Source organism: Hyla sarda, chromosome 11, assembly GCF_029499605.1.
Source record: "Hyla sarda isolate aHylSar1 chromosome 11, aHylSar1.hap1, whole genome shotgun sequence".
In the NCBI taxonomy this organism is placed as follows: domain Eukaryota; kingdom Metazoa; phylum Chordata; class Amphibia; order Anura; family Hylidae; genus Hyla; species Hyla sarda.
Window position 1 is genome coordinate 8,969,276 of NC_079199.1, and position 21,899 is coordinate 8,991,174.

General features: G+C 43.0%; 1 protein-coding gene and 1 long non-coding RNA gene across 3 annotated transcripts in view; one reads left to right on the forward strand and one right to left on the reverse strand.

Annotated features, from left to right (window-relative positions):
* The window catches only part of LOC130295006 (uncharacterized), a 63,742-nt gene extending 51,856 nt beyond the window's left edge, over nt 1–11,886 (forward strand). The window contains exons 2-3 of the long non-coding RNA XR_008848659.1: nt 8,421–8,621; nt 11,396–11,886. This is a non-coding gene — a long non-coding RNA (uncharacterized LOC130295006). The remainder of the gene's footprint in view (nt 1–8,420; nt 8,622–11,395) is intronic.
* Nucleotides 1–21,899, reverse strand: part of FRMD6 (FERM domain containing 6) — a 72,334-nt gene that overhangs the window by 40,155 nt on the left and 10,280 nt on the right. The gene's annotated exons all lie outside the window — the stretch shown is intronic.

The window sequence follows — 21,899 nt, forward strand, 5'->3', positions numbered from 1 at the left end:
CTTCTTTTACTTTTCAGAGGCCTTTTTATAAATTAAAGCAGCAATCTGATTGGTTGCTATGGGTGCACTTTACCTCTGCGCAGCTTTTGATAGATCACCCCCTCTTTCAATAAAAAAAAATCTCATCAAAACTGCACATAATGTGAACTGATCCCAACCCACTAATAAAACTAGGTCACCTGGCTGACCTCCAGCACCAGCAGTCTAACTAGGTGACCGCGTGCAGTGATGAGACTTCACACCCTCTCTCTACAAAGCCAGAGGTCTCTGGGAAATGTAGGTCGCAGTAGAAAATCATGAACTGCAATCAGAATGGCTGCAAACTCCATGCCTGCCACATCAGCTCAAAGAGGTAAACACGAGGCATACAAAAGAACCTCTACCTTTCTGGAAAAGCTGGGTGACCACTCCGGTGGCGGCCATTTTGTAGTTCTGGATGATGTTGACTGCTCCCACCACCCAATTTACAAGCTCAGTCCCGAACCATGCTTAGCATGCGGAAGTAGAGTTTTCCCGGCTGGGAGTAGATGTTATCAAAAGCAACAAGTCCTGACAAAAAACCTAAAAGAGAACTCCGGGGGAGCAGATTGTTCCGTCCATCATGGGATTAGGACGACACTTTACAAGTTCCTGATGACTTCGCACGCCCAGGTGTTACGGCCCCATGTCACTCGGCCCTTCAATTACCCATTAATCCGTAGGTGATGGGATGTCGCACGCAATGTGTCCTGGTGAGTCAGGGGGCGCTCTACCTGAGGATGTGATGAACAATAAGACCTGATAATCACATCTCATATTAAGTCACCAGATATGACGCAGCACATTCCTCGCAGAGTCGTCCTCAGCCCCCGATCAGCTCCGTCTAGTCAGGATAAATAAGCAGAGCCTTCAATTCCAACTACAACTCCCAGCATGCTCTGGAGTTTTGGTGATTTTTTTTTCTCTGTATCAGTGTTTCCCTGCCAGTGTGCCTCCAGCTGTTGCAAAACTACAACTCCCAGCATGCCCAGACACTGGGGAACACTGAGTTATACGACCCATCTGTCACTTACAAAATGACCTAGAAGAGTCTGAACAGAGACTTATGATAGAGAGTGAGGAACCTGAGGAGCCATAAATTCCTCTGCCACATTGGAAGAGACTTACACTACACTACAACAACACTACAATACAACACAACACAACACAACACCACTACACTACAACAACACTACAATACAACACAACACAACACCACTACACTACAACACAACAACACTACAATACAACACAACACCACTACACTATAACACCACACTACAATACAACACAACACAACACCACTACACTATAACACCACACTACAATACAACACAACACAACACCACTACACTATAACACCACACTACAATACAACACAACACCACTACACTATAACACAACACCACTACACTATAACACCACTACAATACAACACAACACCACTACACTATAACACCACACTACACTACAATACAACTCAACACCACTACACTATAACACCACTACAATACAACACAACACCACTACACTATAACACCACACTACAATACAACACAACACAACACCACTACACTATAACACCACACTACAATACAACACAACACCACTACACTATAACACAACACCACTACACTATAACACCACTACAATACAACACAACACCACTACACTATAACACCACACTACACTACAATACAACTCAACACCACTACACTATAACACCACTACAATACAACACAACACCACTACACTATAACACCACACTACAATACAACACAACACAACACCACTACACTATAACACCACACTACAATACAACACACCACTACACTATAACACCACTACAATACAACACAACACCACTACACTATAACACCACTACAATACAACACAACACCACTACACTATAACACCACACTACAACACAACACAACACCACTACAATACAACACAACACCACTACACTATAACACCACACTACAATACAACACAACACCACTACAATACAACACAACACCACTACACTATAACACCACTACAATACAACACAACACCACTACACTATAACACCACACTACAATACAACACAACACCACTACAATACAACACCACACCACTACACTATAACACCACTACAATACAACACAACACCACTACACTATAACACCACTACAATACAACACCACTACAATACAACACAACACCACTACACTATAACACCACACTACAACACAACACCACTACACTATAACACCACACTACAACACAACACCACTATACTATAACACCACACCACTACACTATAACACCACACTACAATACAACACAACACCACTACACTATAACACCACTACAATACAACACCACTACACTATAACACCACTACACTATAACACCACTACACTATAACACCACTACACTATAACACCACTACACTATAACACCACTACACTATAACACCACTACACTATAACACCACTACACTATAACACCACTACACTATAACACCACTACACTATAACACAACACCACTACACTATAACACCACTACAATACAACACAACACTACTACACTATAACACCACTACAATACAACACAACTACACTATAACACCACTACAATACAACACAACACCACTACACTATAACACCACTACAATACAACACAACACCACTACACTATAACACCACTACAATACAACACAACACCACTAAACTATAACACCACTACAATACAACAACACCACTACAATACAACACAACACCACTACACTATAACACCACACTACAACACAACACCACTACACTATAACACCACACTACAATACAACACAACACAACACCACTACAATATAACACCACAACACTATAACACCACACTACAATACAACACAACACCACTACATTACACACCACAATACAACACAACACCACTACACTATACGCCACACTACAATAGAACACAACACCACTACACTACACACCACACTACTATACAACACAACACCACAATACAACACCACACTACTATACAACACCACACTACAATACAATACACTACTACACAACACCACACTTCAATACAACATACCACCACTACAATACGCCACTACACTACAATGCACTTCAACACAACACCTCAATACAGCACTACACTACAACACTACAATATACCACTACACTACAATGCAATACAACATAACGCCACTACATTACAACACCACAATACGCCACTACACTACATTACAATGCACTACAACACAACACTGCTTCAATGCACTATAACACTACAATACACCACTACACTACAATGCACTACAACACAACACCACTACATTACAACACCACAATACAATACAATATAGTGGCCCAGTACAGGAGATGTTACCCCGTGCTCCTGCTGTCCTGTCAGGCGCCTCCTTCAGTGTCCCCGGGGCCCCTGCACTTGTTTCCCCATTGTAAACATGGTCTGCATTGTAATGTATTATAAAATGTAATGTTGCTTTAAGAGTTATACCATGTGATATGTCATGTGATTGTTACCCAGGAGGTACCAGTGACCAGGTGATCCCAAGAGTGACCTATGGGCTCCCTGCTAGTCTCCCCATATAATGACCTATGGGCTCCCTGCTCTTCTCCCCATATAATGACCTATGGGCTCCCTGCTAGTCTCCCCATATAATGACCTATGGGCTCCCTGCTCTTCTCCCCATATAATGACCTATGGGCTCCCTGCTAGTCTCCCCATATAATGACCTATGGGCTCCCTGCTCTTCTCCCCATATAAGCCCTGGGTGAAGCTTCTCTCTCTTCGGCTGAGGTCCAGTGTAGTCTTGTCTAGTGTGTGTATCCAGAGTGTTGGAGACCTCAAAGTCCAGTCCTGCAGCCGCCATCAAGTCAAGTAAGATAAAGTCCCAGCTTTATGAGTCAAGTCAGTCCCTGTCATCTGTCAAGTCAGCGTGGTCTGCATCCAATTGTCCAGTCCTACTACAAGTCCCAGCAAGCCCTTAATGTCTCAGAGTCCCTGGTCACCTCCTTGTACCCTGGCTGAACTGTATAGACTTTACCATCCGTCTACCCTCAGTAAAGCTACCGTTATCCGTAACTTGGCGTCGGAGTCTTTATTGCCCACGTGCCTGGCCCAGGATCCAGCAGTATACCTTCAGGTGGTTATAGGCTAAACCACACCCTGGCGTCACGAATACAAGAGGTTAATGCCATCTGCCCCTTGGGTAACAACATCTGCCCTGCACTACACACCCACCCCGCCACCACAACAATACATTACACCACTACACTACAATACAATACAATACATTACACCACAACACAACACTGCACTGCTAAACTACAACACCACACCATAATACAATACACCACTAAACTACAACACAACTACACCACACTACAATACACCATTACATTACAATGCACCACTACACTACAATACAATACACTACAGCACAACACCACTACACTACAATACACCACTACACTACACTACAATACATTACACCATTACACTACACTACAATACATTACACCACTGCACTACAACACAACACTGCACTGCTAAACTACAACACAACTACACCACACTACAATACACCATTACATTACAATGCACCACTACACTACAATACACTACAGCACAACACCACTACAATACAATACACCACTACAATACAATACACCACTACACTACAATACACTACAGCACAACACCACTACACTACACTACACTACAATACACCACTACACTACAATACAATACATTACACCACTACACTACAATACAATACACCATTACATTACAATGCACCACTACACTACAATACACTACAGCACAACACCACTACAATACAATACACCACTACAATACAATACACCACTACACTACAATACACTACAGCACAACACCACTACACTACACTACACTACAATACACCACTACACTACAATACAATACATTACACCACTACACTACACTACATTACACCAATACAATACACCACTACAATACAATACACCACTACAATACAATACACCACTACACTACAATACACTACAGCACAACACCACTACACTACACTACACTACAATACAATACACCACTACACTACAATACATTACACCACTACAATACAATACATTACACCAATACAATACACCACTACACTACAATACACTACAGCACTACACTACAGCACAACACCACTACAATACAATACACCACTACACTTTAATATTTGGAGGGCTGTTACAGATCCTGTATCCCCTCCCGGCCCCTAACCGGACGTCTGTTATAAGATTTCTATTATAAAGTAATTTTTGGATCCCGCTCCCCTTAAATCCATCTATTTTTTTATAATCTCACAACAATTTACAACTAAACAGAATTATTGCTGAATTTCTCTTCTTGTTGTTTTCATCCATTGATTTCCCCATCGGTTCTGTATCCTGGTAATGAGTCTCATTCATTAGAAAACATCCGTCTTACGTTGGCTGGAAAATCGCATCCGCATTGTTACCCAGCAAAGCATGTAAACAGCGCGCTGCGTAACCGGAGAGCGCACGAGACAAGCACCGCGGTAAACACTGAGCCAATGGGAGACATTATTCTACGTATAAAAAATACTACATTACATTCATATCAACAAGGACGATTCCTTAACAAAGAACTCTACATCCAGGACCACGACACTGCCGAGAATGTAACCGGTCCAGGAGAGAACTAGTCATCTGTATGTCACAGTACAGGGATAATACACACAGTGATGTCACAGTACAGGGATAATACACAGTGATGTCACAGTACAGGGATAATACACAGTGATGTCACAGTACAGGGATAATACACAGTGATGTCACAGTACAGGGATAATACACAGTGATGTCACAGTACAGGGATAATCCACACAGTGATGTCACAGTACAGGGATAATCCACACAGTGATGTCACAGTACAGGGATAATCCACACAGTGATGTCACAGTACAGGGATAATCCACACAGTGATGTCACAGTACAGGGATAATCCACACAGTGATGTCACAGTACAGGGATAATCCACACAGTGATGTCACAGTACAGGGATAATCCACACAGTGATGTCACAGTACAGGGATAATCCACACAGTGATGTCACAGTACAGGGATAATCCACACAGTGATGTCACAGTACAGGGATAATCCACACAGTGATGTCACAGTACAGGGATAATCCACACAGTGATGTCACAGTACAGGGATAATCCACACAGTGATGTCACAGTACAGGGATAATCCACACAGTGATGTCACAGTACAGGGATAATCCACACAGTGATGTCACAGTACAGGGATAATAGACACAGTGATGTCACAGTACAGGGATAATAGACACAGTGATGTCACAGTACAGGGATAATCCACACAGTGATGTCACAGTACAGGGATAATCCACACAGTGATGTCACAGTACAGGGATAATCCACACAGTGATGTCACAGTACAGGGATAATCCACACAGTGATGTCACAGTACAGGGATAATAGACACAGTGATGTCACAGTACAGGGATAATAGACACAGTGATGTCACAGTACAGGGATAATAGACACAGTGATGTCACAGTACAGGGATAATACACACAGTGATGTCACAGTACAGGGATAATACACACAGTGATGTCACAGTACAGGGATAATACACACAGTGATGTCACAGTACAGGGATAATACACACAGTGATGTCACAGTACAGGGATAATACACACAGTGATGTCACAGTACAGGGATAATACACAGTGATGTCACAGTACAGGGATAATACACACAGTGATGTCACAGTACAGGGATAATACACAGTGATGTCACAGTACAGGGATAATAGACACAGTGATGTCACAGTACAGGTATAATACACAGTGATGTCACAGTACAGGGATAATACACACAGTGATGTCACAGTACAGGGATAATACACACAGTGATGTCACAGTACAGGGATAATACACAGTGATGTCACAGTACAGGGATAATACACAGTGATGTCATAGTACAGGGATAATACACACAGTGATGTCACAGTACAGGGATAATACACACAGTGATGTCACAGTACAGGGATAATACACAGTGATGTCACAGTACAGGGATAATACACAGTGATGTCACAGTACAGGGATAATACACAGTGATGTCACAGTACAGGGATAATACACAGTGATGTCACAACGCAGGAATAATGTGATGTCACAAAACCAGTATAATGCCATTAGTGTTGCTCGCGAATATTTGCAATGTGAATTTTATTCACTAATATGGCAAATTCGCGAATATAGCGCTATATATACGGAATTACGAATATTCATTTTTTTTCACAGTAAACATCACAGTGATCATCCCGCTCTGCTTCCAGCTTGTGGTGTAGAGAAGGCTCTAATAGTAGTGTGTGAGACCGGCGTGCACATTTTTCGCATATGTGAAAATAAAACGCTAATATTAGGAATATTTAGCGAATATATGAAGAATAATCGTCCATATACTCGCAAAATATCGCGAATTGGAATATGGCCTATGCCGCTCAACACTAAATGCTATAGTATATAAAGTTAATGCCACAAATAAGGGATAATGTGCAGAGCAGTAGGTACAGGGTCCCATGGTAACATCTAGAATGGGGCCCATTACATTTTACCTACATTCCACCACTAAGTGCACTTTATGTCTAAGTGGAAAATGGCCCCCTAGTTGTTGGGCGCCGTGGCGCTCTATCGCTATGTCGCCTATTACGCACAATTCCAGTTCTCTCTTTAGAGACATTTTCTAAATTGCTGATACTTAGTTTTTTTTACTGATTGAACAGATTTTCGTCATTTGTAATTGTTTGTTATACACAAAGACGGGTACAGGACACAGTCGAGCGCTTGTTACATCTGCTGGATGATTGCGCAGAGACGTCTCCCCCCCCCCCCCATTATAGAGAGTGCCCGGAATATCATGTCAGCACATTACATTTAGAGATGAGCGAACTTACAGTAAATTCGATTCGTCACGAACTTCTCGGCTCGGCAGTTGATGACTTTTCCAGCATAAATTAGTTCAGCTTTCCGGTGCTCCCGTGGGCTGGAAAAGGTGGATACAGTCCTAGGAAAGAGTCTCCCAGGACTGTATCCACCTTTTCCAGCCCACCGGAGCACCGGAAAGCTGAACTAATTTATGCACGATAAGTCATCAACCGCCGAGCCGAGAAGTTCGTGACGAATCGAATTTACTGTAAGTCCGCTCATCTCTAATTACATTATACAGATAGGGGGGGGGGGGGGGGGTCTCTGAGATGATCTAGATAAAGTTATAAGAACTCAGCCTCTCAGACTCGTTTATTAATATAATGTCTCATAAAATTACTTTTATTAGGTCCAACGGCTCCAGAAAACAATTTATATGGGAGCCCAGTAAACGGATGGTCCTGTACACATCCCATCTACAGAGATACCAACTGTCCTAACAGATATAGAGGGCAAGCTACCTACAGGGGGGTCCTACAGACAGGGTGGTCCTATATACAGGAGGAAAACTGCACATGCGGTGTCCCAGTACCAGAGTGCGTCCTGTCAGGTAAGCATTGCTTCAGGTGCCTGCGCTAGGCCCTTCTGCTCAGGTGATGATGCAATATTCATTATAATCTTTACCTGTTAATTTATATTGCGTTGAACTGTGTCTTTAAAGGGGTACTCCGGTGACCCAGGTTCTGAGCATTTTGTTCAGAACGCTTGGAGCCAGAGGCCTTGATCGTGATGTTACAGCCACGTCCCCTTGTAATGTCACACCACGCCCCCTCCATTCGTGTCTATGGGAGGAGGTGTCGAACATTACAAGGGGACGTGGCTCCTCCCATAGACATGAATGGAGGGGGGGTGGCGTTATATCACAATGGGGCGTGGCCGTGACGTCACGACCACCGCCGCAGGAACCCGGCGTTTGTTTAGATCCTTTGGATAGGGGATAAGATGTCTAGCAGCGGAGTACCCCTTTAAGAAATGTACAGGATATTTGTTAGGAGGCATGATGCAGAGTACCCATGTGACCCTGAGTTGTTCTTTCCAGTCTGACCACAGTGCTCCCTGCTGACACCTCTGTCCATGTCAGGAACTGTCCAGAGTAGGAGCAAATCCCCATAGCAAACCTCTTCTGCTCTGGACAGTTCCTAAAATGGACAGAGGTGTCAGCAGAGAGCACTGTGGTCAGACTGGAAAGAACAACTCAACTTCCTGTGGAGCATACAGCAGCTGATAAGTACTGGAAGGATTAAGATTTTTTTTAATAGAAATAATTTACAAATCTGTTTAACTTTCTGGAGCCAATGTTTTCCACTAGAGTACCCCTTTAATCTGCGCTGTGAGGATTGTAACAACAACTACTCCTGCCTCAGTAAAAGACAGTTATCCATAACCTGGCATCAGTGCATTTCTTATCCCACGCCTGGCCGAGGAGAAGCGGTCCTATCCTCGGACCGTGTAGGTTAACGGTGCCCTGGCGTCACGAAGTGATACATTTCACCACCCCGAACCACCATCTTGCACCACAGACAGTAACACTAGAGCGTCAGCACACATATAGGCTGTCCGGGCATGCTGGGAATTGTAGTTTTCTCCCAGCATGCTTGGACAACCAACCTACAAGAGGTTCTATATACAGGGGGCAAACTACCTACAGGGGGTCCTTTATACAGCAGGCAGACTACGTGTAGTTTCCAAACCATTGTGCCACCAGCTGTTGCAAAACTACAACTCCCAGCACGCACGGACAGCCAACCTAGAAGGGGTTCTATATACAGGGGGCAAGTTACCTACGGTGGGGTTCTGTATACAGGGGGATCCTTACAGTGAAGATAATATATAGTTAAAGGGTATTCCAGCAAAAAAGCTTTTTTTGTTTTCATTTCAACTGGCTACAAAAAAAGTTAAAACAAATTTGTAAATTACTTCTATTAAAAAATCTTAATCCTTCCAATAATTATCAGATGCTGAAGTTGAGTTGTTCTTTCCAGTCTGACCGGAGTGCTCTCTGCTGACACCGCTGTCTGTCTCAGGAACTGTCCAGAGCAGGAGCAAATCCCCATAGCAAACCTCTCCGGCTCTGGACAGTTCCTGAGACAGACAGAGGTGTCAGCAGAGAGCACTGTGGTCAGACTGGAAAGAGCAACTCAACTTCAGCATCTGATAAGTATTGGAAGGATTATGATTTATTTATTTATTTTTTTATAGAAGTTATTTACAAATCTGTTTAACTTTCTGGAGCCAGCTGATATTAAAAAAAATATATATATGTTTTTCACTGGAATACCCCATTAAAATTCAGAAACCACCTAACCTTTTAACTTTTAGATGCCATGATCAGTATTGATCGCAGCATCTAGAAGGTTAAAGGGGTACTCCACCCCTAAACATCTTATCCCCTATCCAAAGGCCGCCGCTGGGGACCCCCGCAATATATCATGCGGCACCCACCTGTTTCTGCTCCGGAAGCGCTGGAGGGTCTGGGTCCGGACAACCACAACGGAAGTCCGTGACGTCACGACTCCGCCCCCGTGTGACGTCACACCCGGTCCCCTCAATGCAAGTCTAGGGGAGGGGGCGTGACTGCCGTCACGCCCCCTCCCCTAGACTTGCATTGAGGGGACGGGGCGTGACGTCACATGGGGGCAGAGTCGTGACGTCACATACTGCCGGGGAGTACCCCTTTAAAGGAGTAGTCCAGTGGTGACTCAGTGGTTTACAACTTATCCCCTATCTTAAGGATAGGGGATAAGTTGCAGATCGCGGGGGGTCCGACCCCTGGGGCCCCCCGCGATCTCCTGTACGGAACCCCGACAGCCCGCGGGAAGGGGGCGTGTCGACCTCCGCACGAGGCGGCGGCCGACACGCCCCCTCAATACAACTCTATGGCAGAGCCGAAGCGCTGCCTTCGGCAATCTCCGGCTCTGCCATTGAGATGTATTGAGGAAGCGTGTCGGCCGCCGCTTCGTGCGGGGGTCGACACCCGCTATCTCGGCGGAGAGCCGGGGCCCCGTACAGAGAGATCGCGGGGGGCCCCAGCGGTCGGACCCCCCGTGATCTCAAACTTATCCCCTATCCTTAGTTTTTCACCACTGGACTACCCCTTTAACCTTCTAGATGCTGCGATCAATACTGATCATGGCATCTAAAAGTTAAATGGTTATGGGGTTGTATGAAATGGTTATGGGGTTGTATGAAAAAAAAAATCAACCTAAAAATATCCCCATTATGGCCGACCACATGTAGTGTGCATGGGCCCCGCAGATCCAGTATAGGGCCCCTCTACCATACTGATCACTGAGCTAATATGTCAATAATGTTCCCAACACTTAGAACGAAAACAGCTGAACTCCATAAGGACAAAAGAAGAAAAACACCACAAAAACAAGCTGGAAATAAAACCTTAGGAATGTGCAGATTTGGTAACCACAGATAGATGTCTGCATTTCCCATCTGGGGTCCCGGCATGGACAGAAAACCAGCTGAGATCATCCGAATGTAAGAGTCAGCGACAGCTCCGCATCTGTTACGCATTAGGGATAATTCACATTTGGCTTCGCCTTCGGTTCTTCCAGCTCGTATTGGATACACTATACATGTGAACAGGACAAATAAACGAAAAACACCCTATTCATTCACTGGCAGCGCTCTGTATGTGCCGGGATACTGTGTAACATAATATAAAGGCCTATAGGGGGGGAATATAACCCTCATCAATACGGAATGAACAGCATCACGTATAAACATGGAAGGAAACGTACAACACGTCCCACTCTGGATACGGTCGGAAAAATAAAAAAAAATGTCTTGTAACTAGAATGAAACATAAAAGGTAAATGTGTAAATAATCTTAAATAAAAAAAAGGGAAAAATTAAAATTATATATATTAGTTTTGTGTTAAAGGGGTTATCCAGGAAAAAAAAATTTTTTTTATATATATCAACTGGCTCCAGAAAGTTAAACAGATTTGTAAATTACTTCTTTAAAAAAATCTTAATCCTTTCAGGACTTATGAGCTTCTGAAGTTGAGTTGTTCTTTTCTGTCTGAGTGCTCTCTGATGACACCTGTCTCAGGAACCGCCCAGTTTAGAAGCAAATCCCCATAGCAAACCTCTTCTAAACTGGGCGGTTCCCGAGACACGTGTCATCAGAGAGCACTTAGACAGAAAAGAACAACCTTAACTTCAGAAGCTCATAAGTACTGAAAGGATTAAGATTTTATTAGTAGAAGTCATTTACAAATCTGTTTAACTTTCTGGAGCCAGTTGATATAGAAAAATAAGTTTAACAGCTCCTATGTGCGCATATATGTTACCATAGTAACAGACTACAAATAAACACTATGTAGTCTGATGGCACGGTCATACTGCAATCCATCTGTCCCCTAACTTTGGGTAATCTATCAAGTGTATGTTAAAGGGGTACTCCAGTGGAAATTTTTTTTTTTAATTTATTTAAATGAACTGGTGCCAGAAAGTTAAACAGATTTGTAAATGACTTCTATTGCAAAATCTTTATCCTTCCAGTACTTATTAGCAGCTGTATGCTACAGAGGAAATTCTTTACTTTTTGAATTTCTTTTTTTGTCTTGTCCACAGTGCTCTCTGCTGACCCCTATGTCCGTGTCAGAAACTGTCCAGAGCAGCATAGGTTTGCTATGGGGATTTTCTCCTGCTCTGGACAGTTCCTGATACGGGCATCAGGTGTCAGCAGAGAGCACTGTGGACGAGACAAAAAAGAAATTAAAAAAATAAAGATTTTCCTCTGTAGCGTAGAGCTGCTAAAAAGTACTGAAAGGATTAAGATTTTTTAATAGAAGTAATTTACAAATCTGTTTAACTTTCTGCCACCAGTTCATTTAAAAAAAATTAGGGGACAGAGCATGACTGCAAGGACCAGACTGCAGGGTTTGTTTGTAGTCTGTTACCATGGAAACACGTGGGTTTATGTAGCAGCTGTGGGACACAAAAACAACATAGTTTTAAAAAGACTATTTGTGAAGTTGCTTAAATTTTTAACTTCAGATGCACTAAAACGGTGGCGAAAGTGTACTGTTCCTTTAAGGGAAGTTTCACCATTAGTGTTTCCCAGGGAGCCTCCATCTGTTGCAAAACTACAACTCCCAGCATGCCCGGACAGCCAAAGGCTGTCCGGGCATGCTGGGAATTGTAGTTTTGCCAACCATTGTGCCTCCAGCTGTTGCAAAACTACAACTCCCAAAATTCTGAACCCTGGTTGGGAAACACTGGCATAGTATAGCCGCTTCCAGACACCTCCACCAATGGCTTATCTCACCTATAACAAAAGGATTATTAGGTGCTATAACTCAACTTGCCTTATCCTCTTCCCAGTCATCATCTGTTGGGGGGGGGGAACATTAGTGAGACCACCACGCACATTAGATGGCCAGCCGCTCCCGATAAAATTGACAGCTTTGGTGGACACAAGTCTAATGTGTATGGGGGCCTAAAAATATGACAGCTGCTGATGGCGACATCTTCCGAGAAGCTCCAAAACAACTTCTGAAAAATACCAGTACACAAATTGGGAAACCCCCCGCACCACAAAGGGCCTTTATGTAGGAAAAGTAATTGCACCGAACGTTACCCGACATCACAGCTAACAGGTGGGAAAGAGATAACAAGATAAGATGAAGCGATAAGATACGGTGTGATCCTGAAGAAGACGGCACTGTCACCTGAACAATGGCGTTCTGAAGATGTCAGGACTTCCACGCTTGACAGTTCTTTGTTCTTGGGCCCGAGGCCCTGAAGAGATATTTGTAATTATAGGACTAGTGTTCCGCACAATAGGGTTAGGTTTCCTGCCTCTATCCCATATGTGTCTCTCTGTAATACACGGTATTCAAGTCTTCTGTCAGATGTATCATCCGTAGGGTGAATGCTGAAGGTCTATGTGAAGGTATACAACCGCCACCCATAGTGTTCTATTGTGACTATATAACAAATATAATAATAATGATAAAAATTATAATAATTAATAATACATTATTATTATTTATATGTATATATTTATATATATATATTTACTATTACTATTATTATTAATACCGTAATATAATGATAATTATTAATAATACATTATTTATATGTATATATGTATTATTATTATTATTATTAATACCGTAATATAATGATATAAATAATAATAATTAATAATACATTATTATTTATTTGTATATATATATTTATTATTATTATTATTATTATTATTATTATTATTATTATTATTATTAATACCGTAATATAATGATAAAATTATTAATAATACATTATTATTTATATGTAGATATTTACTATTATTAATACCGTAATCTAATGATAAAAATAATAATTCATAATAAATTAGTATTTATATATGTATATATATATATTTACTATTATTATTATTATTATTAATATCGTAATATAATGATAAAAATAATTAATAATACATTATTATTATTTATATGTATATTTACTATTATTATTATTATTACCGTAATCTAATGATAAAAATAATAATTAATAATACATTATTATTTATATGTATATATATATCTATTAATATTGTTATATATATATATATATATATATATATATATATATATGTGTGTGTATATATACACACACACACACACACTTAAAATATGTTTTTTATTATTATTAATACCATAATATATATATATACATACATGTATGACTAAAGGCGTATGCTGACACCTGAAACGCGTCACATGACTTTGCCATCGGTATTCCCCGCACCAATCAGACACAAAATGTCCGTCCGGCCATGCTGGGAGTTGCAGTTTTGCAACAACTGGAGGCACCCTGACTGGGAAACACTGCACTATGTTGATGCTGAAAACTCCCCTTTAAGGGAACAGTACACTTTTGCTACCATTTTATTATATTTACGATTTTTTTTTTTTTTTACTTTACTATTTTGTATTTGGGTTTGCAGCTGCTACATAGACCAATGTGTTTCCATGGTAACAGACTAGAAACTAACCCTGCCCTCCGGTCCTTGCACTCTGATTCCCTCTAATATCCGTCCATACATTTTTTGCTGGGAGTGCCTCCAGCTGTTGCAAAACTGGTAGTGATGTCTACTACAGGGTTTCCCAACTAGAGTCATCCATCTGTTGCACAACTACAACTTCCAGCATGCTGCCTTCGGCTGTCCGGGCATGCTGGAAGTTGTAGTTTTACAACAGCTGGTTGGGAAACACCAGTATCACAGAATCACATCCCTGCACCAGAACGGGGATCATGGCTACTTATTTAGTTGTGTCCTGAGCCAAAACCTCTTCCCCCTGTTGTAGTTTAGTAATTAAAACCATTAATTGGTGGAATCTGATCAGAACCCACAACCCGCCATCGCTCCATAGGCCACATTGCCTCCATTAGGGTTTCATTCCCTTTGAACACGTTCCCATTAACCCTACGGCGCACATGATCGGCTCCACATGTCGTGTTTTAATGAACATGTCGTAAAGCCGAGCCAGAATGGAGCAACGTTTCTGCGTCCCAGATGTGCATATGAAAACATTCGCTTTGGATTTAACGTATCGGGGGCCGCGGCGTCTTGGGAGGAAATGACTGACATTCTTGCTGTGTGAGACGGTATTCTCCGCGCTTAGTAATCCAGCAGAGCATCGCCCTGTGGCTGCACGACAGCCCGCGCAATAAAACAGAAAAGTGCGCAACGCGGCAAACGCCAGCTCGGTCATGTGTTTGATAGGGACACAAATGCATTAAAGGGTTACTCCACTGCTGGACATCTTACCCCCTTATCCAAAGGGGGTCCTGCTGCTGGGGCCTTCGACGATCTCCCGCAGCATCCAGCATTCTAAAAAAACGGCAGTGGTCGTGACGTCATGGTCACGCCCCCTCCATTCATGTCTATAGGAGAGGGCGTGGCAATATGATGAAGGGAACCAAAACCCCAAAACATGTTATCGGTGATTCCTTGTACCCATAAATAACAAATCCTACGTTTAATAGAATCGTGGTTCGTGGATTCTTTCCGGAACTGCAGCGCCTCTTTAAGGGCTTTCTTCTCTGCAACTTATGTCGTCAGTGACTTGAGAGGATTGTCTGATTTGTGGCCTTTGTTGTGCTACTTCTTCTCCAAACCCTGAGGTTGCGCAACTCCGACCCCCACTGTGCAAGGACAATTTGTGCTAATAGGACCAGCAAAATAGCTGGGGGGCATAGGGCATACAAAACACAACAAAGGGGGAGGGTAACAGGAGACGGAGGTGGCTGGTACACTACAGATCCCAGGATACTTCTTCAATAGGTTTTCCCAAAGCTATAAAGGCCATTGATGGACATCGCTCCATACAAGAGCCTGAAAGGAACCATATTGGAAAGTGATAGGGGGGGGGATAAATCTTGCACTGGACAATTCCGTAGACCTATGACGACCCCCCCGTCAGCCACTTTGCATGCGGGAAGTCATATAGGAAGCACCAAACCAGAAAATGTTGTCCTCAATTTGACCTGGTCGGGCGCCATGTGACCTCCTCTATAGCCGATCAATTACCTCCGGCAATGGGATCAGGACGCAAAACTAAAAAGGCGTTACAATCATTATTGAGGAATGTCGGCTACATGCAAAAGAAAAATGAAAAAATAAAATAAAAAATAATCCCCTCCCTTGTCCATCAATTCAACCGTAAAACTTATCAGCTGGAAAACATCTGACACCGTCCCTATGTATTGTAACAACATCATCTATGGAATTCACTAGTCACCCTAAGTGACCTTTATGTCCGTGGTCTCCAAATTGTGGACCCACCAGATGTTGCAAAACCACAACTTCCAGCATATATACCAAAGTCTGGGCATGCTGGGAGTTGTGGTTTTGCAATAAGTTCGAAGTATTGGCTTGCTTTGAGCTGGGCATGCTGGGAGTTATACTTTTGCAGAATGTCAACTGTCTGGGCATGCTGGGGGCTGTAGTTTTGGAATACGTTGGCTGTCCGGGCATTCTGGGAGTTGTAGTTTTGTAATGGGTTGGCTGTCCGGACATGCTGGGAGCTATAGTTTTGCAATGCGTTTGCTGTCTGGTCATTCTGGGAGTTGTAGTTTTGAAATATGTTGGCTGTCCGGGCATGCTGGGAGTTGTGGTTTTGCAATAAGTTAGAAGTCTTGGCTTGCTGGGAGTAATGCTTTGGCTGTCCGGGCATGCTGGGAGTTATAGTTTTGCGATATGTTGGCTGTCCGGGCTTGCTTAGAGTTGTAGTTTTGCAGTATGTCAACTGTCCAGGCATGCTGGGGGGTTATAGTTTTGAAATACGTTGGATGTCTGGACATGCTGGGAGTTGTAGTTTTGCAATAAGTTAGAAGTCTTGGCATGCTGGGAGTTACGCTTTGGCTGTCTGAGATTGCTGGGAGTTCTAGTTTTGCAGTATGTCAACTGTCTGGGCATGCTGGGGGTTGTAGTTTTGAAATACGTTGGATGTCTGGGCATGCTGGGAGTTGTAGTTTTGCAATACATTGGCTGTCCGGACATGCTGGGAGTTGTAGTTTTGCAATACATTGGCTGTCCGGACATGCTTAGTGTTGTACTTTTGCAGTATGTTAACTGTCCAGGCATGTTGGGAGTTGTAGTTTTGCAATATGTTTGCTGTCTGGCCATTCTGGGAGTTGTAGTTTTGCAATACGTGGGCTGTCTGGGCATGCTGGGAGTTGTAGTTTTGCAATACGTGGGCTGTCTGGGCATGCTGGGAGTTGTAGTTTTGCAACATCTGTAGGTACACAATTTACTCTATGTTATACAAGTACCTGCAATTAGTGAAGTAGGACAATTGGTACCGTAATCTGTAAGTAGAAAGCTACAAAGAGCGCCTCCTGCCCCGGAGGACCCGGCGCGATAGACCCCCTCCCATAGACTTGCATTGAGGGATCGGGGGGTGTCTATGATGTCACAAAGGGGCGTGGCCAGCTCCAGCATTCAGAACAGTTTGTTCCAAATGCTGAGCAGTGGAGTACCCCTTTAAGACCACAAGTGGCGAGCTGTAACCAACCTTTCTTTTCTATCTACTGCGATCCATGTAATACCTCACTTCTCCTGTGGTGGCGCTGCAGGGGACTTGAGCACTTTGTTGGCCCAAATATTCTGTGTGTGTTATCAGATTGCTATATAAAAGTAATACCCTGGCTATGTTTTCGGTAAGAAACACTACATCCCGGGAACATTACTTAAATGTAATAAAGTTTTGTTTAAAACGTCATTATTTGTACTTGTTGCCCCAGAATAATAATATTGGGGGGGGGGGGTCCCCAGCTTCAGGACCAGGAGAGGAGGGGGACGGGGAGGACTGTTTGTCACTTACAACAGGTCCATAGACTCGGCGTATGTCTGTGATGAGCCACGGGGGTGCGATGTGAGGTGTAGGGGCAGATGGTGTTGCCCAGGGGTTGATTGTGTTAACCCCTTAGTGTTCGTGATGCCAGGGCGTGGTTTGATTATGTAACCACCCGAAGGTAATCCCGGTACTCCTAGATTAGGCAGGGGTAAATAATAGTCCAAGGCCAGGTTAAAGGTGGCTTTACTGAAGTTGTACAGGTCTAATAGTCTTTACAGGGCAGTAAGGATCCCAGAGAGGTGACCGGTAACACGAGGGACCTCGCAGCTTGCTGGGACTTGCAGTGACTGACAGACTTTAGCGCAGCCACGCTGACTGTAATTGACTTGACTGACGACAGTGACAGCAGACAGAGATGATTTACTGACGTGTTGCTGTAATTTAGGTTGAGGCCTCCAGGTGTTCTGGACACTGACCCTGAGACGTCTGGACTGGACTTGACCTCAGGATCTAAGACAGAGATTGTAGAACCTCCCCCTCTTATAAAGGGGGCGGAGCAATGAGCCCATAGGCTAGCTGCGGGTCATCTGGTCACCTGGTGCTCTCTAGGTAACAAAACATATGACTTAAACATGTGAATTGAACATGTGACAACCCTTATCATGTGACTAACAATCATGTGACCATATCAAAGGTCCTTTACCCTTAATTTATAACTTATACACAATATGGGGGAACAGTGGAGGAGAGCCCTGAGGATGTACAGGGACTCAACCTGACAGGACTGTACGAGCATATCCCGTACTGGGACATCACATGTCCATAGGGGGCTGAATAAGTGAGGGTCGTGTTCATATAGATAATTGTATAAAAACAAACAATCCTCCTCCTCCTCACAATACGATTTGTAACTACGGTTCCCGTATACGGCTGGGAGGAGGGGGGTGGGGCTTAATCGCGGCACCCGCACTCAGCCGTATAGGGGAACCGTATTTAATGCATGTCTATGAGCCGAGTGGAGTGAACCGCAGCCTCCGGTCGGCTGCTTTTTCGGCTGTATGCGGTTTCCCCACCGTAGGCAAATACGCGGTCGACCCAAGTGACCTGACGAAGCGCCGGAGGGCGCGATACGGACCGTGGGCAGCGTCTGAGAACTCCCCCACTCTATCTCCTGCGATATTCCTGATGGACCGAGGATAACCGGTGCTGGCATTTCTTGTACGGCGACCGACTCCGGGTGAGTGCGCTCTGAATTATTTGGATGTATCATATGGAATACCTTGTTTCTGATAAAGGAGCACCCCCCCCCCCCCCCAGTTATAGTGTAGTCTACCCTCATGCCATAGATTCTATGTCATATATATATGTGCTGGATTAATGGACGTTCAGGTGTCCGTACGACCGGATGAATATATAGCTGTGTATGTATATAGCGGTGCCGGGGAGTTCACTTCTTTGTATGTGTAGATCATTTACAAATCTGTTTAACTTTCTGGCCCCAATTGCTAAAAAAAAAAAAATATAATAATAATTCAAAAAGTTTTCCACCGGAGTTCCCCTTTAAACAATTCTGTCCAATGCAGTGTTTCCCACCCAATGTGCCAAAGTCTGTCAATGCATGCTGGGAGTTGTAGTTTTGCAATTGGTTGGGAAAACACTGTTCTAACGTGTATGGGGGGGGGGGGGGGGTGTCTACCAACTCTCCCCCGTCAAGAGATATCAACGTAGTTGCAATACCACTCACTACCAATGGACAAAAGTGGCGCTGTTTACAAAAAATATTTTTGTCATATCCGAAACCCTGAGATCACGTATAGCAGCCACTGTCCAAAAACAAGCCACATGGATTCCACCGTAAGTTAGTTCCTTTTTCCAATGCCTGTTAATATCCGCGCAGTTTGTGCAAGCGAACAACTCCCACCATCATTTCGGGTGTCCGTCTTGCGTCCAGAAAGTATAAGCCCAGCTTCTCGTGCCTATATGTGGAAATCCTACTGCAACAATAACAAAACTATCCTATAATTACCAGGAAAGGAGAATGTACGCCGCTCGGCTACGGTATAATTACCGGGGAGTCAGGCCGCTGGATTTTAACCGCTTTGGGCAGTCAGACATTTCCCATGTGCTAACTCATGAAATGTCCTATTATAGTCCAGAAGAAAAAAAAAATTCCCTGCAACTGGATTGAGTTAGATGGATTTTTGGGGGAAATAAATACAAAAAAATGTAACTATATATATATTTGCACTGTTACTATATGCAAGTCGTGGTCTCTGAGGATGTCAGTGCATGTTTGGAGTTTGTATGATATATAGATAGATATGAGATAGATATGAGATAGATAGATAGATATGAGATAGATAGAAATGAGATAGATATGAGATAGATAGATATGAGATAAATAGATAGGAGATAAATAGATAGATAGATATGAGATAGATAAATAGATAGATAGATATGAGATAGATAGATATGAGATAGATAAATAGATAGATATGAGATAGATAGGATAGATAGACATATATGAGATAGATCAGTGGTCTTCAAACTGTGGCCCTCCAGATGTTGAAAAACTACAATTCCCAGCATGCACGGACAGCCGAAGGCTGTCCGGGCATGCTGGGAGTTGTAGTTTTGCAACATCTGGAGGGCCACAGTTTGAAGACCGCTGAGATAGATAGATAATGAGATAGATAGATAGATATGAGATAGATAGATAGATATGAGATAGATAGATAGATATGAGATAGATAGATAGATATGAGATAGATAGATAATATGAGATAGATAGATAGATAATATGAGATAGATAGATAGATAATATGAGATAGATATGAGATAGATAGATAGATATGAGATAGATAGATAATATGAGATAGATAGATAGATAATATGAGATAGATAGATAGATAATATGAGATAGATAGATAGATGGGTGTCGTGTGCAATATAGTTGCACACGACACCCACAGCCTTAAACGAGCGCTGTCAGAATTAAAAACTTTTTCTATGTTGTACATCTTGGCAAAACATTAACCTTTCTAATATACTTCATAAGAAAATGTTGTTTCATTTCTATAGAAATCATGACTTATAAAAAAAAGAACACTAGGGGTCCCCATATCATGCAGAACACACTCCTGTCTGGCTGTAGCATCATGTTTGTCCCAGATGAAGCACAGGCTGGGACAAAGTCCAGGAATTGAGGGCGGGACTAGCACTCCTCAGTGCCCACTCTTGCCCTATCAGACTGCAGCATGAAAACAGAGAGGAGGGGGTTACAGAGCAGCCTGCAGTGATTGGATGAAGAGACCCAGCACAGCACAGCAGTCCCAGGGAGGAAGTGAATGCATGGTGAGTGTGGGCAGGCTCAGTGCTTGCCTTGGACACGCCCCTTACCGAGAAGTGTCCCCACCTATCACCTGACAGCTACTCCCAGTATTAAAAATAAGTTCACGCCCATCTGACTGTTCTGAAACTCTCATATTTATGAAACTGGGGAACATATCAGGAAACCA